The sequence below is a fragment of the Zootoca vivipara genome, chromosome 12 (genome assembly GCF_963506605.1).
Source record: "Zootoca vivipara chromosome 12, rZooViv1.1, whole genome shotgun sequence".
NCBI classification, from domain to species: Eukaryota; Metazoa; Chordata; class Lepidosauria; order Squamata; family Lacertidae; genus Zootoca; species Zootoca vivipara.
In genome coordinates, this window is record NC_083287.1 from 26,044,416 (window position 1) to 26,070,022 (window position 25,607).

The 25,607-nt window shown below is 43.7% G+C and overlaps 1 protein-coding gene and 1 pseudogene across 1 annotated transcript in view; both read right to left on the minus strand.

Annotated features, from left to right (window-relative positions):
• HDAC9 (histone deacetylase 9) overlaps positions 1-25,607 on the minus strand; it is a 338,697-nt gene that overhangs the window by 15,319 nt on the left and 297,771 nt on the right. The gene's annotated exons all lie outside the window — the stretch shown is intronic.
• Positions 24,137-24,281, minus strand: LOC118092398 (U2 spliceosomal RNA; annotated as a pseudogene).

The window sequence follows — 25,607 nt, forward strand, 5'->3', positions numbered from 1 at the left end:
TAGGTTAGGGAAAAGAGTGAAAAGAAATGCATATATTTGTGAAAATTGTTATTTCAAAAATCCACTATAGCAGGAGAAAATGCATGTCGAAATATGTATCTTAGAACTGCATACAAAAATGTGTATTTTACGAGAGATTCACACTCAAACACTGAGCAATCTTCCTGAGAATTTTCGCAAGTTGTTTTGGACATGTGGAAAAATGAATTTAAGATTGTGAAAAAGAGGAACTGAGAGAAATTGAAATCGATAGGTTTGTTCACTTTTTGGTGGAGGCGACTGACAGCAGGAGCTAGTCCGTACACCCCAAACTGGATGTTGTAGAAGTGGAACTAGCATCCTGTTCTCACAGTGTCCGAACAGATGCCTGTGGGAAACCCGCAAGCAGGATTTGTGCAACTAACTTGGTCTGGATCCAACTCATAGGTACGTCAGGACTTCTCTCAGCTTTTCGTGTAAGTGACTAAGACTCCTACCTTTCAGGAACATGCAAATGGATAACAGAAAACTAACCCGATGAGCATAATAATCATGTTTCATTCCAGTATATAACCTATGTAAACAATGATTGCCAAAAATGAGGCAACCAACCCTTTTCAAGCTCCTCCCCACCCCACCAAGGATGATGGGGGTATTGACCAGCAACCGCTGGAGGACCACAGGTTCCCCATACCTGGTTGAAAGGTAAAGCTGTTACCTTGCACTTCTATACAACCACCAACAAATATGAAGTTAGTGGGCAGAAATAAAGCCTAATCTATTGGATTAATGAAGTAGGCATTCATCATCAAAGGCAGAAATGGCCGGAGGGGTGGGAATAAAAGAAGAAGAAGGGTTTGGATTTGATATCCCGCTTTATCACTACCTGAAGGAGTCTCAAAGTGGCTAACATTCTCTTTCCCTTCCTCCCCCACAACAAACACTCTGTGAGGTGAGTGGGGCTGAAAGACTTCCAAGAAGTGTGACTAGCAGCTGCATGTGGAGGAGCGGAGACGTGAACCCGGTTCCCCAGATTATGAGTCTACCGCTCTTAAACCATCTACACCAGGCACCCCCAAACTTTGGCCCTCCAGGTGTTTTGGACTACAATCCCCATCACCCCTGACCACTGGTCCTGTTAGCTAGGGATCATGGGAGTTGTAGGCCAAAACATCTGGAGGGCCGCAGTTTGGGGATGCCTGATCTACACCAAACACTACACTACACCAAACAGAGTTTGAGCTATGCTGAATTATTATTGTAGCAGTGATTTTAGATTGATGCTGGCAAACCGCATCAGATAAAAGCTAGCTATCAAAACCCTCCGCTATCAACACAACGTACAGTGCTGGCAAACCTTCCTGTACGTCAGTATGCACAAACACGCATCCACAAGTTGGGTCAGGGGGACATTAGAGGGCAGCAGGTCACTACTGGGCTGGCCAGAGTTGGGAGGATCCTGATGGAACCAGTTAGAGCAGGTTAAAACAGGGTAGGCTGGTCCAAGCCTGAAGGGTCAGACACAGGTTAGGAGGAAGACAATGGGAAAATGGCAGAGTGGTGGAAAAACCCCAAGGACCACAAGATTGAGAGGAGGGGGATGTTTAAGGAGTAGGCATGTGACAGGGCGAGGTCTGAGGAGTATGTGAGGACCAGGCACTTCCGCTATGGCGGAGTTTTGGGGTGTTGGCAGGATGTGACCTATGCAAGGACACCACCTCTTTTGGAGTTGACCACTTGTCATTGGATGAAGGATGCACCTCTAGTTAATCATTGACAGTTCTGAAACTTTACAATAAAAGGGGGTGCCTGCTTTCATTCTGGGCGACCTTCCGATCCACATTCTGTCTCCCGCTGTGTTCTTTATCTCGTGCTCCCCACAATTATTATTATTATTATTATTATTATTATTATTATTATTATTATGAAAGATTTTCTTGGTTTACAAAAGTATGTGCATTGTCTCTTATTTCAGGTTGTAGAGTCTTTTCTACAGATCAGTTACATTTGATATGGGACATTAGTGTTGTATACAGAATAAGGTTGGTGAAGAAGCGAAAAAGGGGAAGTGAGGGGAGAGGGGTGGGTGGAGTAGAGTGGTAAAACTTGTATTCTTTCACTTAGTGTGTGTGTGTGTGTGTGTATGTGTGTGTTTATGTCAGTGTCACTTGGGTAGGTTATCTTTCTATTCGTTTATTATATTACCTTGGTAATGAGAGAGGTTGGGAGGGCAGGCTGTGGTTGGTTGTCCTTAGTTGGCTGCAGTAAAATTTGCTTGCATGTGCAGGGAAAGGGATTGTTGGGTCAAGTTAGCCATATTGGTTCATATGCTGTTGTGGGTTTTTGTTGTCCTGTTGGGCTGTGATATGTAATAAAGGGGAGCCATATCAGAGTGAAAGCATCTTCTTCTATTTGTCCCTATGTCAGTTTCAGGCTGTTGGGCTATGCTGTTTTATGATGTATTTTAGCATGTGCTGTAGCACATTTATGATGTGCTTTGCTGTGTTCACCGATATCCTGATCTATCTATCTACCTATCTACCTATCTACCTATCTACCTATCTACCTACCTACCTACCTGAGGACGAGATGGTTGGACAGTGTTCTCAAACATGAGTCTGACCAAACTGCGGGAGGCAGTGGAAGACAGGAGTGCCTGGCGTGCTCTGGTCCATGGGGTCATGAAGAGTCGGACACGACTAAGCGACTAAACAACAAAATCTATCTATCATCTATCTGATGAAGTGAATTTTAGTCCAGATACTGTAAGTTTCTGCCACAATAAATCTGTCAAAAAAATTAAGGGGCCATGAGACTACTTTTGTGTATTCTTTGCTGTAACTGACCAGCACACCTACCCTGTTTGCTGCGGTGGAGACTTACAATGTGCTTCAGGGCTTATTTCTGCCCACTCTCTACCACAATTTTTACTGGTGACATCAATGGAAGAAGACATTGAGGAATTATGTCTCTGGCAGCTGTGGTTAAAAAATAATTATTATAATATATTCCCAGGAAGACCAGTGAAAAATATTCCCTGTAAAAGGTACCACAAATTATGAATTCCCTGGGACAAGCCACAGAATGTAAGCAAACAATTTGATTTTTTCTTTTCTTTCATGTTAATGGAAGGCAATCTACGTGCTGATGCTTCCAGGAAATATCGATGTGGAATATTTGTTGATGTCTCTGGAGACAATGCCAGATATTTATTTTGCAAGGAACCAGGACTTGAGTCTTCTTGAAGCTACCATATTTGAAGGGGAAGGCCAGCCTCATAATAAGGGATGGGCTGAGCATACTCAGTGGTAAGGGAAAGACACTCTGACCATGTTCAGAGACAACGTCTTCTTCACATTTCTCGGTGCATTTGAAATTACTGGGGCAGCCATCTTGATGAGGCTGGGTGTGTTGTGCGGCTAGTTAGGAAGCACAGGTATGCTGCCTTGGGTTCTGCAATGTAATGAAGGTGTTGTATAAATGTAAGAAACTAAATAAATGAATTATTAGGGCCTGGGATAAGCATAGTGAGCCCAAGCTCAGATTAAGCCCCAGAAAACACTCATGCAAACAACTGCACCTTTGGTTTACAATCTCCCAGAAGAAGACGAAAAATGCCGTTTATCAATGTTCAAAGTTACCAGAATAACAATTGGGAATTGGGGCTTTTCTTTGGCCTAATAATACATGGTTAAAAAAACCCACAACAGCCACCTAGGTGACTTTGCTGCATGGAGTGGAAATGACTTTGCCCAAGAGCCCCACAGCAGCCTGTGGAAAATCTTAAGGCAGGCTTGGATCCTGCATGTTCCAAAAACCTTCAAAAGACATTAGCTTCCTAAAGGAAATCCCCCTGCAGTGCGAGAGGAGCAAAACAGTGGAATAGAAATCCCAGACATGCCTTTTGATGGGCTTTGGTTTGTGCCAAACGATTAAGAAAACCCCCAAACCGAAAACCAACATAGTCACAAGAACTTGGAGGAGCAAGCTGTTCTTCTTCTCGAAACACAACCAGGACAATCAACCTTCCAAACTCCTGTCAGATGAGGAGGTAGGACAAGGGAGAGGTCAGCGAGGACATTCTGCTTTCTTCCCACGTCTTCTGAGTCACACGAAACCTCAGAAACCAGGAGCAGATCCTGGCCCTGGCCTTCCAGATGAGACACGGACAATTTGTGCCAATTGTGAAAGTGGCTCCACAAATCCCATTTCCATTTGGGCATACCATACCAGAAAGGAGGTGGGTTCCCGCCCACCCCCCACCCCACCTCACAGTGGTTTGTAAGATTTATAGTGAAATGGCCTTTTCTACGAACTGTGACAGTTTGGGGAAAACATTTAGAATGGAAATTCTTTTTCAATTGGAAAATCAGGTTTCCAGTCGAGCCTTAAATAGAAACCCCTTTCAGAACCACCAGTTTGGTGGGTGCCAATATTTGCCAGCCCAATCCATCCCAAATCATTGTTGCGTATCAGGCAGAAGCTATGTTTGATCAGTCCCATCCGTTTCAATGATCCACTCCAGAACAACGGAAGCTGAGCAGGTCAACTACACCTATGAATTCACTCTTCTAAGTCCCTCTGCTGGAGAAGTGCGGTAGCTCAGTGGCATAGCACATGCTTTGCATTCGAAAGGTCCCAGGTTTAATCATTGGAGTTGCAGGTAGGCTGGGGAAACAGGTGTGTCTGAAACCCTAGAGAAGACTTCCCCTCCAGATGTTGTCCTCCAGATGCTATTGTACTACACGTCCCACCATCCCTGATCATTTGCTGCGCTGGAGAGGGACTGATGGGAGACATAGCCCAATACCAACTGGCTGCCCTAGGGAGCCGCTCCTAGTCAGCGCAGAGAGTACCACTCTATGTGGACCAATGATCTGATTCAGTGTAAGGCAACTTTCCTAAGTCCTCAAGTGGAGACTCCGAAAAACTAGTTTAGGGTGATAGCGACCATTATTCGGTGAACAAAGATTTCACTGTGGACAGAGGCATACTTAGAGGCTGGCAAAACTGGATCCTGCCTGGGGACAGGCCCCGCGGAAGTGCAAAAATCACTTCTCAGACTATGGGATGTATGGTATATATATGTGTGGCAATGCACCACATCTATCATAGCGAGATCAAAGATGGGATAAGCTTCTCATCCTACTCACACTGCAGCGCAAAGGCTGATGTTTTGTTGTGTTCTGTTATATTCTCTTGGGAGCTGCCCAGAGTGGTTGGGGCAACCCAGTCAGATGTGTGCAGTACAAGCAAATAAATAAATAAATAAATAAATAAATAAATAAATAAATAAATATAATCAGTGCTTTTTTTCTTAAAAAAGAGTTGAGGGTACTCTCATTTTGACTCAAGAAAATCACCATTTTAGAGTTCAAATCGGGAAAAATGAATACAGTAAATGGACAAAAGTACAAAGATTCACAAAATGTTTAGGGGTATGCGTACCCCTAAGGGACACAGGTGGTGCTGTGGGTTAAACCACAGAGCCTAGGGCTTGCCGATCAGAAGGTCGGCGGTTTGAATCCCTGCGACGGGATGAGTTCCTGTTGCTCGGTCCCAGCTCCTGCCAACCTAGCAGTTTGAAAGCACCTAAAAGTGCAAGTAGATAAGTAGGTACCGCTCCAAGCGGGAAGGTAAACGGTGTTTCCGTGTGCTGCTCTGGTTCGTCAGAAGCAGCTTTGTCATGCTGGCCACATGACCTGGAAGCTGTACGCCGGCTCCCTCGGCCAATAACGTGAAATGAGTACCGCAACCCCAGAGTCGGTCACAACTGGACCTAACGGTCAGGGGTCCCTTTACCTTTATGCGTACCTGTGTCCCCCCCCCCAAAAAGTAATAATAATAATAATAATAATAATAATAATAATAATAATAATGCAATAAAGTGATTCTTTTTTGGAAGCAGGGATACAGCTCCTTGCCAAGGGTGCAAGGGACCCTAGGTACACCTCTGAAAATTAATTACATCATACACTGTGCCTGAAAGCTGGAGGGGCAAATGAGGAAAGGAAGGCTTTTTTGTGTGGAGTGCCCATTAACTTTCACTACCCTTGGTCTCATCCCTGAGATTATATATATCATAGAATCATAGAATCATAGAGTTGGAAGAGTCCACAAGGGTTATCCAGTCCAACCCCCTGCCAAGCAGGAAACACCATCAAAGCATTCTTGACATATGCCTGTCAAGCCTCTGCTTAAAGACCTCCAAAGAAGGAGACTCCACCACACTCCTTGGTAGCAAATTCCACTGCCGAACAGCTCTTACTGTCAGGAAGTTCTTCCTAATGTTTAGGTGGAATCTTCTTTCTTGTAGTTTGAATCCATTGCTCCGTGTCCGCTTCTCTGGAGCAACAGAAAACAATCTTTCTCCCTCCTCCATATGACATCCTTTCATATATTTGAACATGGCTATCATATCACCCCTTAACCTTCTCTTCTCCAGGCTAAACATACCCAGCTCCCTAAGCCGTTTTTCATAAGGCATCGTTTCCAGGCCTTTGGCCATTTTGGTTGCCCTCCTCTGGACACGTTCCAGTTTGTCAGTATCCTTCTTGAACTGTGGTGCCCAGAACTGGACACAGTACTCCAGGTGAGGTCTGACCAGAGCAGAATACAGTGGTACTATTACTTCCCTAGATCTAGATGCTATACTCCTATTGATGCAGCCCAGAATTGCATTGGCTTTTTTAGCTGCTGCATCACACGGCTGACTCATGTCAAGTTTGTGGTCTACCAAGACTCCTAGATCCTTTTCACATGTACTGCTCTCAAGCCATATATATGACCAAAGCCCCCTTTAAGTGCATGGAACCACCTGACGTCTTTTTTTAGATCGTGGGCAACAATTATAATTTCAGTCCATTAATTCATCAGAAAGGTGATCAATAAGCTAACACTCACAGGGTGTCTCCAGATCTTCCTCCTCACGCTTGTGCAAAGAGCCTTACTCTCATCTTCTGGAAGATCTCATTTTTTTTGTTTCACGGGCAATTTCTCTAAAACGCTTATCCTCCCCACTGGGGTGGGTCTGCCTTGGCCAGCTCACACCTACCGGTACCTGCCTTCTTACTTATAACCAGTCCATGAGCTTTCTGCTGCTGCTTCGTCTCAGTGTCGCCCTTGTAGAACTCTGCAGGGAGGAAGGCAGGGACTAAGATGGAATTAGTTGGGTCTGTCTGTCATTGGATCTGGCGCCACCTACTGCTTGGCTCCCAGCCTTCCGCCCTACCAGTCCCAATGGACGGCAGATCCTCCTGCCTCCTACTGCAAAGCCCCTACACTCCCCTCATCCTCCTTGAAATCCATGCTGAATTCCTAGGAAAGGAATTGACTATTCAGAGGAGCACACTGAGGACACACCACTCCTGCAACTTTGGATCTCCACTGTCCTTGTCTTTTAGTCATGCACTTAACCATTATTTACCATTTAATCATACCATTACTCTCTAATTTGCTTGAGAATGTGTTTTCCTCTCATTAAAACCTTTGTAGTGGCCGCTGCCAAGAGTCTTCCCACCCACCAATGTTCTGCACTTTATCCTTGCGGTTCTTTCATGACCGTTTGATTAATTTTCATTGATATGCTTCCAACAATAGCATCTAAAATTAACTGGGTCAGGTCTTTTTTTTCTTTTTTTACATAACTTCCTGAGTCATCAGGCTCTGTGTCCTAAATAAATACATCCATACAAGCATGAAATGATAGTTCACCCTTCCAGCAACGGGCTGGAGCTAGTGAGAACTAAAGAAAACAATGTGCTAGTTTAGAGGGCTGCTGTATTTCTCTCCTAGCATAGCATCACTAAAAAACAATAAATAAATAAAAGAGGGAGGAGATGCATCGCCAAAAAAGAGTTTTGCATTAAAAGTTGCATATGCTAATTTATATAGAGGGATGTGATTTTTAAAATAATTACTATTACTGAAATAGAAATACAATCTATCCCAACACAGTGAGAGTGACCAGGTCAGTCTACTGTTCAGGATAAAAGTGTTGGTGTGGAACTTTACAACCTCTCCACTTCCTTCTTAGCCTTCTTCATCTTTACACTGGCCTCGGATTAGTCAACCCTTCAAAGAGAGGACTCTTTCAAATGCAGGACCATCACCCCACAGATAGAGAATTGTCCTTTCTAAGTAAGACATATGCATCGTTCAGCTCAGACACTGAGGTCCAGCTCCGAGGGCCTTCTGGCCGTCCCCTCACTGAGAGAAATGAAGTTACAGGGAACCAGGCAGAGGGCCTTCTCGGTAGTGCCCCCCCCCCTGTGGAAAGCCCTATGTCAAGGAAATAAACAACTACAGTGGTACCTCTACTTACGAATAACTCTACTTATGAATGTTTCTACTTACGAATGGAGCTCCGTCCGCCATCTTGGAAGCGGTTTAGATAGGATTTTTTCTACTTATGAATTTTTAGATAGGGTTGCTTCGACTTACGATTTTTTTTCTCCCAATGCATACCTATGGGATTCGACTTACAATTTTTTTTCTACTTACAAATGTGTGTTCAGAACGCATTAAATTCGTAAGTAGAGGTACCACTGTACCTGACTTTTAGAAGGCAGCCCTGTTTAGGGAAGTTTTTTATGTTTGATGTTTTATCGTGTTTTTAATATTCTGTTGGGAGCCGCCCAGAGTGGCTGGGGAAACCCAGCCAGATGGGTGGGGTATAAATAATAACTTATTATTATAGTATGGTGCTCATTTATTGAGTCCATTTTTATATTGCCTCTGTTCCATCGCGGAACTCAATTTGGCATCCAGGTGGTTTCAAGGTGGGCTCTTATTCAGGCATTCATTAGACCCAGGCCTGCTTAGCTGCAGTGATGTTGCTGGAGCACACCTTCTTTCTACTCTCCAGCAAGCACACATTTTTCTATAGCAGTGGCATTCAAACTCTGGTCCAGGGAACCCTAGAATCCATTGGAAGCTTCTCAGGTGTCCCTCAATAAAAAGAGCAATACAGATGTACTGAAAGACACCTTGTCCACCAGTGCTGTTAGTTCATGAGGGCCAGTGGTGAGACCCAGCAGGTCTGGTCAGTGCCATACGTGAGCTGAAGGTGCATCTTACATCATGAAACAGGCTCTCCTGCTGGGTTTCCATGGCAGATGTTCAGTGGTTCCTTGCCAAATGGGCCAGTGTATGGGGTTCTTGGAAGTAAGAAAACCATTGACTTAAGCCTTGTGTCGTGACAAATAAGTGGAAGGCAGGAAGCTGCCTTATACCAAGTCAGATCATTGGTTAATCTAAGGGTCACACTATACATTTCAAGCACATTTCACACACATTTAAAATCTATGGCTTCTTTCAAAGAATACTGGAAGCTGCAATTTGTTATGGGTGCTGGGAACTGCAGCTCTTCAAGGGCTAAACAACAATTTCCATGATTCTTTGGGAGAAGCCACATGCTTTAAATGTACAGTGTAGATGTGACTTACCTCAATGTTGTCTACACAAAATTGGAGCTCCAGGTGCTTTTGGACTGCAGTTCCCATCATCCTTGACCACTGGGTCCTGCTAGCAATGGCCTTCTCAGTAGTGGCACCCTCCCTGTGGAACACCCTCCCTTCAGATGTCCAGGAGATAAAGAATTACCCAATTCTTAGAATACATCTGAAGGCAGCCCTGTATTGGGAGGTTTTTAATGCTTGATGTTTTTATTATATTTTTAGATATGCTGTAAGCTGCCCAGAGTGGCTGGGGAAACCCAGCCATATGGGCAAGCTAATAATAATAATAATAATAATAATAATAATAATAATATGTCCAAAAACAGCCAGAGGCCCACGTTTGGGAAACCCTGGTTTATATGACTGACAGTGGCTCTTCAGGATTTCCTACAGAAGTCTTGTTAGTCCTACCCTAAGATGCCAACAGCTGAACCTGGGCCATTTTGAATACAAAACACATGCTCTGCTACCAATCTTCATTAGCGGTTGGATCAATTGCTTCATGAACGCAATATCCCCAATAGGATCAGTGCCATAAGAAGGCCCCATGTGTCACATGTTCCCATTAGCGTCATATATACATAAACACATGTACACATTCCACAGCCATTAATCCTAATTCTAAAAATACCTTATTATGAAAGATGGACCTTTGACTTTTGGCAGTAACTAGTGTTTCTTAATTTTTTTGGGGGGGGGAGGGCAGGACAGCTTTTAAGAAAAAGAGAGAGCGAGAGCGCTCAGCAATCATTTAAATGGTATGTTCCTTACTGGCTTTTAATTTTGATTGTGTTAGACAGTAATTGTATGTTAAACAAATATTAGCGGTTTGAAAACACACTTTGCAGGAAGACACGATTTATATAATAGATAATTTCATTATGTGGCTGTTGGTTCTGCAGTAATTTGTTTCCAACAATTAATCTTTGATTGCTAAATAATAACTATTTTAACAAGCCCATAGAAAGCGGAGCAGAACCCTCATTTTCTAAACTTTGGTTACCTCAGTTGTATTCTGCCAACTTACTGTTTGCCATTTGCATAGCCATTTCCTAGTAAACAGCACCATAGGATCAGACCATTAGTTCACCTGGCTTAGTATTGTACACTGACTCTCCAGGGTTCAGACAAGGGTATTTCCTACCCCTACCATGAAATGCCAAGAACTGAACCTGAGATTTCCTGCATGGGCTTCCAGCTATACAAATAGTGAACTTTTTATGTCTTTTCACTGGCACTCGGATACATGAAAGTACATTAATCCATGTTCAGCCTTTTCATGTTCACTCAGACATAAATGCCACATATTTTCTCTTGGCCTCGGTCCAGTATACCTGAAGGAGCATCTTCACCCCCGTCATTCTGCCCAGACACTGAGGTCCAGTGCCGAGGGCCTTCTGGTGGTTCCCTCACTATGAGAAGCCAAGTTACAGGGAGCCAGGCAGAGGGCCTTCTCGGTAGTGGCACCCGCCCTGTGGAATGCCCTCCCACCAGATGACAAAGAGAAAAACAACTACCAGACTTTTAGAAGACATCTGAAGGCAGCCCTGTTTTTAATGTTTAATAGATTATTGCATTTTAATGTTCTGTTCTGATGGAGGCCGCCCAGAGTGGCTAGAGAAACTCAGCCAGATGGGCGGGATATTAATAATAATAATAATAATAATAATAATAATAATAATAATAATAATAATAATGGCCTTGCTCTCAAGTAAGCGTGTATAGGATAACCATGTTAAGCATTGCACCGTCACATTGCTACTGCTAAAAATTATGTCAAACAGCAATTTACAATGGAAAAATATGAAACTAAAATAATAAATTAAAATCCGATTATTAAAAATGCTCCCCACTTAAAATGCGCTAGGACTGTACGTATATAAAAGGATAGGCTGTGTCATAGCAACGGCCAGCATAGTCTAGTGCAGGGGTGAGGAAACTGTGACTCTTGGGATGCTGTTACACTCCAGCACTCATCAGGTCCAGAGAGTAAGGCAAATGGTCAGAGAAGATAGGAATCTTAGTCCACAGGAGGGCTACAGTTTTTCCACCCATGGCCAAGTACCAACTTTCTACCATGGCTGACAGATGGCATGCTTGGAACATAATACGAGCCTGATGGATCAAGCCAATGGCCCATCTAGTTCAGCATCCTATTTCAGATCCTATTGATCTAGTTCAGCATCAGAAACCTGCAAACTGGAGATGCGCACAATAGCACTCTGCCCACCTGTGTTTCCAAGCAATTGGTACTGGGATGTTATCAGTCTGCCTGATAACAGTCTGCCTGATGTTAACAGTCAAGGAGTTCCATCGATCAATTTGTTACAAATGTAGAATGGGTATTGTATGGCACCTGTAAGAGTGCCACTTCCATTTTTTATCCCATTCTGTAGCTGATAAAGGCTCCCAGAACCACTTCCAAATATCAAAAACAAGGCAGCGTTTGACAAGTACAATTGGGGTTAAAAGAGCGCTTCTTAGGCAATCTGACTCAGCTGTGATTTCTCTTGTAGCATCCCAATGAACATTTGTGGTTGGGTGAAACACAGAACCCCGAAGTCCCCTGAACCCCAGGCAAAGGTCCTAGTGAGTAGACCTCATCGAGATCCTGTGTATGAATAATCCACCCTTTCCAAAAGCCGCAGTAGTACAACAGGAATGAGTTTTGTGTTAGTAAATGGCCTCGGGGGATGGGGCTAAATCTCCTGGCCCTGATTAGCACCTACCCTTTCACTGAGTGTCGAAAGTGCTCAGCACCTTCTGGATGCGGGCCACTGTGTTTAATCAATTCCATTTCATCGGAGCAGAGGGACTCTGAAGCACAGTGCATTTCTAAGGGATTACTGCACATCTTGGGTAGTTAGTCACTTTCCTTTTGGCTTCCTGCCTCCTCGATCCACCTGACACATGCCATAATCAGCCAGAAATGCACCGCCTGTCATTCTTTATTGCAGAGGTAATGGGTGAAATTCAGCAAAACAGAGGAAACTTGTGTTGAAATTGAGTTTTGGCCCCTCAAAGCCTCCTGATTAATTGTAATTTCCAAATAAAACATCTTGAGCAACTTTCTGCTACGTTCTATTACAAAGACGTGTCAAGCGAAACTTGGAAGTTCTTGCCAACACTGTATAGCCCATTGGAGCCTGGCCAGAGGTACTGAGAAGCTGTTTCAATGCCTGCATTACTTATTACAATTCCCCTCGAGGCACCTAAACTAGGGCTGATATACAGACGACATTGCTGGTTCTACCACATTGAATTCCCCCCTTCCACTGGACAGTGCGATGGAGCCCTGTTATCAATCAGCCTGGGCTTCAGAAGACTAGAGGCCGATCCCCAAGTGGCTGGGTATTTAGGAAACACGGACAATTTAGAAGTTGCTGAAATTTTATTGTCAAAACTTTTCAGAGTAATCCTTCCTAAACCAGAACATTTTCCTGTTAAGAAATGAGTTATTGGAACTAACCCTAAGAAACCTAGGAATGTGGTTTCTAAGAAGAAGCAGGCAATGTGTCTCTTCCAAGAGACAAGGAGGAATCATAGTAGTACTTTAAGCATCTCCCAGCTGATTTAATCTCTCTCTCTCTCTCTCTCTCTCTCTCTCTCTCTCTCTCTCTCTCTCTCTCTCTCTCTCTCTTTTTAACGGATTAAAAGGGCAAATTGAAAAATATATGTCTTGTCCAGTCTGCTCTCATGGCTGCTGATCGCTGATAACTCAAAGTTGTTTGGAGAGAGGGGTGCTAGAGATGCATATTTTGGGGGAGAAGGGAGGGCAAAGGCACACTTTAATAATAATAATAATAATAATAATAATAATAATAATAATAATAATATTCACATCTCTCAACTCCCCAAAACGATGTGGATAATGTTGCAGCAAAAGCTGGCAGACAGCATATAGCACTTTGGGAATGTTTACATCACATCATTTATATTATATCAGCCAACTTGAGGCCAGAATGATATTCCTCTTGTGTTGCAGACTGGAGGTGTGTGGTGTTAGGAAGGTGAGAGACAGTAGCTTCTCTATGGCCACCGCACTAGTTAATTGTTAACACTTGAATCCTGAACTTCCATGCTCATGATCTTAAAGGTAAAAGACATGTAATGTTGGAGGTCCACGATGGATTTCTTGACTTTTAAGCCATGGCAGGGGGTGGGGTAATAATTTGTTTGCAGTGGAGGCATACCTAGGTTCCCTTGCACCCTTGGCAAGGAGCTGTATCGGTGCCTCTGAAGCCATGAGACCAAAAACGCAAAAGGTTTGTTTCCTTTTATGCTCCACCAGTGACTTCCTCTGTGGCCATCGGGGTTGGGTCTGCTCTGCTCCGCCTCCCCTCCTCTTTCAATCCATCCATCTCCCTCCCTCCCTCCCTCCCTCCCTCCCTCCCTCCCTCCCTCCCTCCCTCCCTCCTGCAACTGTCACCTGTTCTCTCCATCTTTCTTCCCTCCAAGCTCCCCGGGCACTCCACTAACACTTCTAATAGCCAACTGGGAAGCAGGCCTCACAGGGCTGCTGCCATGGCCAATGCCAGTGACAGCCAGATTCCTCTGCCAAGACACCCAGAGGAGCCTGCATACCTGGCCTGGCCTCCTAGAGCATGTAGATGGGAAACTCTAAGCCAGAGTGAAGAGGTGTGATTTTTGCAAGGGGGGGCAGGCCTGCACCTTTGTTGGAGGCCAACCTGCCCAACCCCAAGGTACACCCCTGGTTTGGAGCAGTGTGCATGTATGTGGGGAGAGAGGAAGGATACAAGACTGTGGAATCTATAAATCACCATAGACATCTCTAGTCGATCACGGTGAGGAGCAGGATGCTGGAGCAGGCACGGTGAGGAGCAGGATGCAATGCCCCATTTGGGGTTTTCACACTGGTAACTGCTGCCAAAGGTCTCATCAGCAGCCAGCCCACCCACATGATTGGCACATGGAAGTGGGAGGTCAGTGCCATCAAAATGATGCTTCTATTGCTCCGGCAGCATCAGCCAGCAAGGCGCTGGCTTAACTGGGAGACCTGGGCATTCCAACTGCAACAACCCCAGCCAGGTGTAAGGAGGTTGGGTTGTTCCGTCCAGTAACCTTATTTTGCAGAGAATATTTCACAGCAAGTTTTCAGCTCTTCACTGGTGTGTGAACAGAGTTAAACTGCCTGCTTAATAGGGACCATAACTCATACAAAAATGTTAATGGTAGTTTTATCACTCTACGCAGATGAAAAGAATCTCTCATTCTTAATGCTGGATATCTAAATATAGTTATTGCAATAAGACACAAAGTGACCCGACATTCCAAATCCGAACTCCAGAATGTGCTTAGATCCAAACTTCACATATGAATCCTCCCTCTTATCCTGATATAGTTCCTAAGTGAGTATATATGTGGGCGGATATTGGCAATTGAAAGAAGATTTGCTCAGGGTGTGTCAGCGAGAGAATAAACGATCTGTGGTGTGTCAGTGAATGACTAAGACAGCCAATGAAACAGATTATGCACACTGGAGCCAAAGAGATATTGTGAGTGTGTCAGAGAAAAGGCTTGATATATCCAATATCCTGGTCCTACACACATTGGATATTATCCAGAAAAGGGCACAACGAGTGCATATAGCATGTTCTCAGGCTTCCTTTCCAGTTTGCAGTTCACAAATCAGTAAACTGCATTTTTTATCTTTTAAAATGTGGAGCAATTCTGGGCATTATAAAGAAGCAGGAAACACAGTTTGTAGGGGCTTCTGCATCTGTTTTTGTGCTTCAGAAGGAATGTGCAAGAGGCAACTCATGCATCTCTTTCATGGAGAGATAACTGAGCTACACCAGCCACCCTTGACCTGATGCCCTCTGGATGCTTTGAACTACAACTCCCATCATCCCTGATCATTGGCTGTGCTGGCTGGGGCTGATGTCAGTTGTAGTGCAAATCACCAGTAAGCTGGGGGGGGGGGGGAGGCTGGGAATTCCAGTGCCTATTGCCCATATACATCTCACTATGGCAGAGAACTGTACATTCATTCCCCTTACTATTAATGTACAAATCTGCTCTAAGCAGTGTATTTCAAAACAATTTGATAAGCCATTTGAGGACTAGTTCTGCATTTATACCAGGCTCATGGAGCAGGGGTGGTACATAAGCATTAATGGTTACACAACAGTGCCCCTTGCAGACGATTGCAGTGCTTGGAAACAGTCAGGTTATGCGTCCATAGCTGTGACCAGAGGAAAAACAACTACTGGGAGGAACTCAGATAGTAGAAATGCCATGGTATATTTGCAGCAGGAAAGCCAGATGCCATCATCTGTCCCAGCTGCAACAAAACATGTCTCTCCCATATTGATCTCTACAGTCACAGCAGGCGCCTTTCAACCATTTGACTCGACCCTCAAAGGTGCACTCCTCCATTGTCTTCTGAAACAGACAGATGCCAACAACAGTGTTTCATAAAATGCTGACTGGACAGCAAGCCACACCCCATCCCCAAACACTAAAGTGAATTGGACAGTTCTTGCTCATGCCAGAATCCCAAGTGTGCATCAGAGCCCACCATGTGGGCATCCTGAGCAAGTTTGAAGATGACACCAAATTGGGAGGGGTGGCTAATACCCCAGAGGACAGGATCACACTTCAAAATGACCTTAACAGATTAGACAACTGGGCCAAAGCAAACAAGATGAATTTTAACAAGGAGAAATGTAAGGTACTACACTTGGGCAAAAAAATTGAAAGGCCCAAATACAGGATGGGTGACACCTGGCTTGAGAGCAGTACATGTGAAAAGGATCTAGGAGTCTTGGTAGACCACAAACTTGACATGAGTCAACAGTGTGATGCAGCAGCTAAAAAAGCCAATGCAATTCCAGACTGTATCAATAGGAGTATAGCATCTAGATCAAGGGAAGTAAGAGTACCACTGTATTCCGCTGTGGTCAGACCTCACCTGGAATACTGTGTCCAATTCTGGGCACCACAGTTCAAGAAGGATACTGACAAGCTGGAACGTGTCCAGAGGATGGCAACCAAAATGGTCAAAGGCCTGGAAACGATGCCTTATGAGGAACGGCTTAGGGAGCTGGGTATGTTTAGCCTGGAGAAGAGAAGATTAAGGGGTGATATGATAGCTATGTTCAAATATATAAAAGGATGTCATATGGAAGAGGGTGAAAGGTTGTTTTCTGCTGCTCCAGAGAAGCGGACACAGAGCAATGGATTCAAGCTACAAGAAAGAAGATTCCACCTAAACATTAGGAAGAACTTCCTGAAAGTAAGAGCTGTTCGACAGTGGAATTTGCTGCCTAGGAGTGTGGTGGCGTCTCCTTCTTTGGAGGTCTTTAAGCGGAGGCTTGACAGCCATCTGTCAGGAATGCTTTGATGGTGTTTCCTGCTTGGCAGGGGGTTGGACTGGATGGCCCTTGTGGTATCTTCCAACTCTATGATTCTATGTGTATGTTTGAGCCATTGGGCAAAGTAGCGGCAGTGTGAAAGGGCAAAAAGTATTGCACTCAGAGGAAGTAAGTTAAGCAATGGGCACACATGTCAGATGTATGTGTAAGGGTGATAAGGGTCAGGAACTATGTTTGTGAAGCTATCGTGTAACCTGGAAGGTGAATCAGTAAAGGTTTAGGAATAAATCATGCATTGGTGGGCTTCTACAAGAGAAATAAATGGAAAGAGGTTGTGTGAGATAAATAGACAGATGATCAGATAGATGATAGATAGATAGATAGATAGATAGCTAGATAGATAGATAGATGATAGATAGATAGATAGATAGATAGATAGATAGATGATAGATAGATATAGATAGATGATAGATAGATTTGCCTCCTACTCTTATAAAATCTGTAGTAGGGGAATGCCAATTCCTCATTGGGGTATCACATAAATCCTATTTCTTTTTCAAATGCCTTCAGGACTTTCTGCAAATGTGACCATAATACAGCCCTGTGGCTTTGCTGCCTGGAAATGTATGCCTGGGGTAAAAGTGCAGAGGTAACAGCCTACAAAGAACTCTACTGGATTGCAATTTGTGGAGTTTGGATGCTCTTCTACGTTGTTGAAGGATATCGGGAATATTGGAAGGCAAACTTCGGAAAGCAAGATTCCAGCCAGAATGGAAAAGAACAAGCCATTCCTCATTGGGACAATCACACTGCATTCCATCAAGCAGAATTACACTGCTTCCTGTCCCCCAACATTTTGCCTAATGCAACCTGGGCTGCAACCCAGAAGCAACTGAAGTCAAATATTCTGCATTGTGTTTGAGATACATAATCCATTTGCTTAAAATTAAGATAAGCCCATAGAAATAAAGCATTTCAGATTATTAATGAGCCAATGCATGTTTTTATTTAAGAAAGGCTCAACAATCTTGGGGTCTTCCTCAACAACTTTCAGTGTGTCCTCGTTTTTACTTTTTAAAATATGGCAACTCTAGTATCAAATCAAGTAGCAGCTGTTGGGTCTTGCTGGATGAAATGCTAGATGCTTGATTTATGGTAGCATACAACCCTGGATCTTATGCTTAATTATGAATTATTATTATTATTATTATTATTATTATTATTATTATTATTATTATGCTGCCCATCTTGCTGGGTTTCCCCAGCCACTCTGGGCGGCTTACAGCATATAAAAAATTGTAAAAACATCAGACACTAAAATTTTCCAGATGCAAGGCTGTTTAGCCCCCCAGTGCATAGGTGCGAACTCCCTGGGGCTCTGAGTACCCAAGCACCCACAAAATTCCCCATGAAGGGGCCAGGCACCCACAAATTTTGGAGCCAGGGCCATGGAAGCTGCATGGCACCCATGGCTCCAGGCACCCATGGTCACAGGGCCAAGTTGGCACTCCTGCCCCAATGTATGAAACTGTGTATTTGTGAATTTTACTGGTCTATCCTGCTAAAGAAGAGCAAACCTCACGTCTGCTGCCATTGCAAGGATATGTAGATAATTCTCTTGCGCTGATATACAAAGCCCTGAACAACTTGGGTCTAGGATACCTTAAGGACCGCTGGAGCCCTTATTTCCCAACTCAAGTCACTGAGATAATCTGGAGGACTGCTGTTAGTTGTACCCTGTGTAACAGAGGCTTGAATAGTCTGAAGTAGAAATCAGGTATTAAATGTTGATGGTCCCCTGCTGTGGAATACCTTTCCAGCAGAGATTTAGCAGGCATCCTCCCTATCAATTATTTTTGGAAGACCTTTTAATACTGACAGACCTATGCAGCCATTAAAAAACTTCTTTGATTAGCCAGTCATTTTAATGATTATTTTGTACTGCTTTGAGTGGGACTTTATTCTCTCTCTCTCTCTCTCTCTCTCTCTCTCTCTCTCTCTCTCTCTCTCTCTCTCTCTCTCTGACACACACACACACAAGCAAAAAGAGGAACCTATGAATAAGCATTTGCAGGACAAGGAGAAAAGCATTTTACAGAAAATGCAATTTATTGTAACCCAGAACCCTTTGGCATGTGGTACACTTCCATGGTTGCTTTTAATATCCCCCTTGCATATTGAGGCAGGTTTGCTGTTTGTTAAAAATCATACTTGCCTGTCAAGTCACACCACAGCACACTTTTGAATGTTTCATTTTATTCCATGCATGCTTGAGGAACTAAGAAGCCAGGATCCGGTGTTCAAACGTATTGTGACAACTACCTATTTTATTATTGTACTTCTTTTGCCACGGCACCAACATCAGAGTTAGATCAAACAAAATAAAGGCATTTAGAAAGAAGAAAGAGAGAGAACAATTCCAACAAGCAAGCAACCAAACCTCCACATCTTTAAAGGAACCGATTTCGTAAGACGCAATTCTGAGGAAAATATGAGAGCTAAAACAGCACATTTATTTAGCTTTAATTTTTGTGCTGTCATACTTCAGTGCTGGAGCCCTGATTTAGAACACATGCCATTTTCCTTTGATGTTTCGGGCTGCCTTTTTAAACAATGGCAAGAAAGATAGAAAGGAATTAAACTGCAACCCAAATCATAAAACTGGGCTTTTGTGCTCTTAATTTACATAAGGCTATTTTGGTTTCGGAAAGGCATTTGAGTCCCCAGAGCCTCGGAAAAGAAAAAGCAACCATTTCCATCAAACCATTATTTCTGAGGGTGCAATGAGGTCAGTTCCTCCCCACCCACCCTGCTCCAATTGGCATTGAGTTTTCTCCTTGCCTTTCTTCCCCAACTCCTGCTGCCCACCTCCCTTTGTCAGCCCAACCCACTTCTCTATAGGGTGTGTGTGTGTGTGCAAGGAAATAAAAAAGTCCCTCCTTATTCGCCTTTCCAATCCTACATTTTCATTATTAAAATCTTCATTTGTTTTGCAATTCATTCATGAGAGCCCCGCTGAATCCCAGCACTAGAGGGTGCAGGTGTTTGTTGCTCATGCAGCCACCCAGTTAATTTCTGCACAGTCACAGTGATCTGGATACCACCTTGCGCCAGACAGGTGGCAAAAGGAAACCAGTTAATGGAACATTTATCTTCCGTGAACACTGTACTCGGAATTCGGGGTTTTAAAAATGAGCCAAAGGAAAGGGGATCAGAGGCAGTTTCAGGGTGATGCCACAGGGGGCGCTGCAACAACGATGTAGGACAGAGTGTGAGGGGCACGGGGGCACCAAATTTTAGTGCTGCACAGGGCAGAGGTGGAGCTAGCTGATTTGGCACCCGGAGCAGTGCACATGCTGTGCACCCCGGGGAGGCGCGAGTATCTGGGGGACGGGGCGGTGATGTCACCTCCCCAGGATGACACTCGGGGTGGGCCACACCCATCGCATCCCCTTCCTCTGCCAGTGGCACGGGGCACCACTGAAAGTCGAGAGCCCAAAGTCGGATACTGAGGGGATTTCTTTACAATCAGCAAATTCAAATGAGAATACTTTGCTTGAGATTTATTTCCCTGAAATGTGTCCCATCTGCAAACAGCAAGCACATAGCCTCCAACATTTCTCCGATGGAAATAGGGACATCTTATTCCATACCCTCCAACATTTCTCTGAAGAAAATAGGGGCGCCCTAAGGAAAAGTGGGACATTCTGGGATCAAGTCAGAAACTGGGACGGCTTCCTTAAATCTGGGACTGTCCCTGGAAAATAGAGACACTTGGAGAGCCTGCATGCTAGGCACTGGTAAAAGTCCAAGATAGCCTTCCGGTGCAGTGCGATCAATGGGAAGGCCGGTTCCTGCCTAAACTGGGACAGCCCCATACTGAAGCCTGTTTTGATCATGGAGTTATTGACATGAGTTCGGTACAGGACAAATCACAAGCACAGATGAACTGCAATTTCCTAAAGACAAAGTAAACCAACAAGTCTATGCTAATATATTAAACAAAGGATTTTTTAAAGAAGGTCAAATCAGGGACTGAATATGCTAACCCACTTTCTTTTCGGTATTCACTGTATATCCCACTTAGACCTTGAATAAAGAAGAAAGGTTGACATGCTTGCTTTTTGTGCTTAGGTTACACATTAGTGTGTTCCAAGGCCATACTTGAAAGTCCCTATTTATAGCACTTCATTTCCTGATTTATAGTCCAAAATATTGTCAGAAAGGCACAAAAAGCCAGAATAATTTGCCGCAAGGGGAACAGTTCTTTTCCGGTCCCTCTCAACCCAGAAATAACAACAAAATCTGCCCTAGTTGGCTTTCTACAATCACACTTTTCTGATTTGTTTCTTTGATCACTGGTGTTACCTTCAGGCCACTGGCATTATTATAAGTGTTTGGAATTGGAATGTGAAGGACTCACAGCACACCCCTCAGTTTGTGCAATGTAATTTAATTTTGTACTCGGACTGTATACACATGGCACTTTTAAAGCATATTCAAAGCACATCATTTCCCTCAAAGGATTCTGGGCACTGTTGTTTGCTAAGGGTTGTTGGAAACTCTAACTCTGTAAGGGGTAAACTACAGGGCCCAGAAGTCTTTAAGGGAAAGACAGTGCTTCAAATATGCTGTAAAGTTACAGTGCGTACACAGCCTAAGACTCCAAGCTCCTAGTTCTCATCGATGGGGATGAGAGCTGGTCTATGCATTGCACTGGTGAGGCTGTTGCCACAGCTATGTTCTGCTGTGTTATGTACTGAGCTGAATCATAGAACAATAGGATCCAGAATCAGCAGTCTGATTAGTCCGCAGGAGCCACCCAATGCAACTCCAGGTGGAAGTGAATCCGCAACCTGATTGGCCTGCATGAGCAGCCAATCAGGCGGCTGGCAGAATTCAATCCACAAACTGATTGGCCCACAGGTGTAGCCCTGAAGTAACCAATCAAGCAAAGCCCATTGTGTAAATAATGTATATAAGCAGATGGTTTTGGGAAAATGGCATTCTTCTCTTCTTCTCCTTGACGACTATGAGCTGAATAAAGAGCATGAATTCACTCTTGACTCCGAGTATATTTCATGCTGTGACACCATTCTTTGCTTCATTGAATGGAAACCTGTGGCCCTCCAGACAGGAATGGCCAAAGACATTTTGGCACCTGGGATGAACTACAAAATGGCAGCTCCACTCCGTCAAGGAAGAAAGGGTGAGTGAAGATCTACATCAAGAACAAGGGGATGAATACAGATCTACATTGGGAACAGGATGCAGGTGGCGCTGTGGTCTAAACCACTGAGCATCTTGGGCTTGCCAATCAGAAGGTTGGCGGTTCGAATCCCCGTGATGGGGTGAGCTCCCATTGCTCTGTTCCAGCTCCTGGCAACCTAGCAGTTCGAAAGCACGCCAGTGCAAGTAGATAAATAGGTAGCCTACCACTGCGGCAGGAAGGTAAACGGCGTTTCCATGCACTCTGGTTTCCGTCACAGTGTTCTGTTGCACCAGAAGCAGTTTAGTCATTCTGGCCACATGACCCAGAAAACTGTCTGTGGACAAACGCCGGCCACCCTCAGCCTGAAAGTGAGATGAGTGCCGCAACCCCATAGTCACGTTTGATTGGACTTAACCGACCAGGGGCCTTTACCTTTACCTTTACATTGAGAACAAGTAGGGAGTGAAGATCTACATCGTGAGTAGGAGGGTGGGGGTTAAATCAAAGGCCGCAACAGGGGAGGAGGAACGGGTCTGCTTTGAATCACGCCGGGTGGATGCAGAGCTCCACCCGTACTCTACTCATAATAGCTTGAAAAATAATGCAATACACAGAATGTGTTGTTTGCTTAAAAACAACAACAACTTGGGCATTTGCTTGAGATAAAGAGAAATGCATTGGTGGACTAATGAAGGAAGGATCCCAAATACTGAAGCTAGTTTTTTAAACATAATATATGTGTGTGTTAGTTGGGGAGTGCAGAAAAGGTGCAGACCATGAAACAAATGGCCTTTAATTGCTTGATGGGGTTAAAACACCACAGCAGACTTTTTAGAGACTCCTTAACTTGTCTGTCCCTACCAGGATGGCCTCTCTGTCAAATTAAAGGTTATTGCCTCTCTGGCTTTCCCTGTGCTCAGCTTTTGAAGTCCATGGCCAAGGGGCCAGGGAGAGAATATTGCCTCAGATAAGAGGTGTCTGCTTTGAAAAATACTTGAGGTAACAATCCGTGGAGCCCTTAACAGTTCAGCAGGGACCTATGAGCTCCAGCTAATGTCTCCCGGTTCCCTGTTGGTTTCAGGGCTACTCTCCATAAATAAATAAATGCCATCATGGTATTTTCTGATCTCGTGTATAAAGATCCATTGAAATTATGTCACAAACTTGCTATACTTTACTTATTAAAAATGTTTCTCCACTGCCCTGCATCTAAAGTTTCCAGGGTGTTTTACCAAAGCGTGGTTAAACCACTTCACGCGACTCATCTTAAATACAATTTTTAAACATAACGAAAGGTAAAAGTAACAAAACACAAGAAAGCAAATGATCAAATAAAAACCCAAAAGCAGAAGTGCAGATCAGGTCAAAGTTCCAAAAGTAATCCCAAAAGCCTGTGCAAATAAGAAGATATTTGCCTTGTGGGGAAAAAACCCTTCTAAATATTAGGGGCATCAAACATTCCTTTTAAGTCTGCCTTGAATAGCAAGGGGGTGAAATTCTGATAAATAAAGACCAATTTTTGAGAAAATATAAAAAATTCTTAAAATTAAAGTCCTGAGAATGCAGTGTGATATAGTGGTTATAGTGCTGGACTAAGACATGGCAGACGAGGGTCTGAAGTTCCACTCGGCCATGAAGTTCACTGGGTGACCTTGGACAATTCACCATTAGCCACGTCTACTCCACAGGGTTGTTAGGAGGAGCAGTGTACACACACACACACACCGACCTCCTTAGAGGAAAATTGGGATATGATGCAATAATATTTACATGTTTGGTAATTACAACTGGGCACAAATGGTTTTGTGAAATTTCCCACCCTATTTCAGGGTAGAGGAATGGGAAGTAGGAGAACATTCCACGCAATTGCTTCAGGGACAGTTTCTTTGGGGTTGGAATCTCAATTAGTACTGGCAGAAGACCAACTTATTTTTTTTCTTTCCCTGAGGTATCTGCAACTGTCTTGGCAGCCTGGCCAATGTTCTGCATTCCCCACAATGCCCCAGACCTAACATCACTCTGGGGCATTAGAAACATATAGAATCATAGAGTTGGAAGGGACCCAAAGGTCTTGTGAAATGCCCTGAGATCTGCAGGTATAGGGTAGTCTATAAATTCAATTAATTAATTAATTAAAATTAAAATTAAAAATCTGGTCCAACACCCCCTGTGCAATGCAGGAAACAACGAAAACATATTTAATATACAGTCCTCAAATAAAGGACATACCCGATATTAAATGGATAAGAAATGATACTACACTTGATTAATGGCAGGCCTTGCCGGAAAAAAGAAGAAGTGGAGAATATTCAGAGAAAAATTCAGCAAAGTGACTTCTGGGGCAGGAATTTTTTTTCAAATCTCAGCAATTTTCTCTGAAATGTAATTTCACCTGTTCAAAACAGAGACAAATCTCTACACACAGAGAGGAACAGAAGTTTGGCATAGTTTGCCAGTACTGCATATACTTGAAAATTAGTTTTATCATGCCATACTGTATACATTAGGGACTCCGATAATTGGGCTCAGCAGCAAGTAGATATCCAATCTCACATTGACTGATGTGCCTTCTAAATAAATGCTTCAAGGGCATCTTTTGTTAAACTACTGCTAATTGTCATTCCACTTTGCCCCATGGTGCCAAATGTTTTCTTTGAGATAACAGAGAAAAAAGCAAGAGCCGAGTTCTAGAAAGTCACTAAGTCCAGCCTTTCTGGGAAAGGCAGAAGCTCCCCTTACCCCTCTCTCCCCGCTGCCACCACAGACAAAAAAGTCACCCAGCGCTTTGTTTGACACTTTACTGTTTACCATCTTTGAGATAGTTCCCATATAATGGTTCAATTACTGCACCGGGTGATAAGGCAGTATCAAGAACTTTAGGCACAACATTTTTCTCCCCAAGCATTTTATGATAAAGCAAATACAAAGGGCACAAACCAGCCAAGGTTAAGTGTTTTCTGTTTTTGTTTTCACATCCCACAGGTTTTTCTGTGGGAGACACTTAAGCACATGCTTAAGCTACTCCTTTAAATCAACGGGGTTTAAAACTGCTTCCTTCGAGCTGGATCATGGTGAAAATACGGTATTTTGCATGTAGTTCTTTATTCAGGACAGATAAGAAGAGAATGTTATTTTTCTATTATTATTAAAATTACAAGATGCACGCAGAGAAAAAACTTTAAAGTATAGAAATATGATGATATATTATTATTTATACCCTGCCCATCTGGCTGGGTTTCCCCAGACAGTCTGGGAGGCTCCCAACAGAATATTAATAAATATGAACTAAGGAAGAATGTATCATTTTTCATGGATGCAATGGAAAATGCATGTCTGGTCTTGCACACCAGTTAGGAGGTTGGAGTATTGGATCTCGGTCACTCACCAGCTCACATGAATTTTTTGAGGGCAAAAATGAGGAATTGTCATATATTCTGCCCTGAGTTTCTTGGAGTATGGCTGGGATATAAATGCAATTAATAGAGATGGTGGCTGAATGGATGGATGGGCATTTTGGGTGCAATCTTATGGTCCCTGAGAGGGTCTCCTGGGAGACATAGGATACTGTGGATCTTCCCTTCCTCAGAGAGGAAGTGGCAGCTCCTCTGCCATGAACTCTCT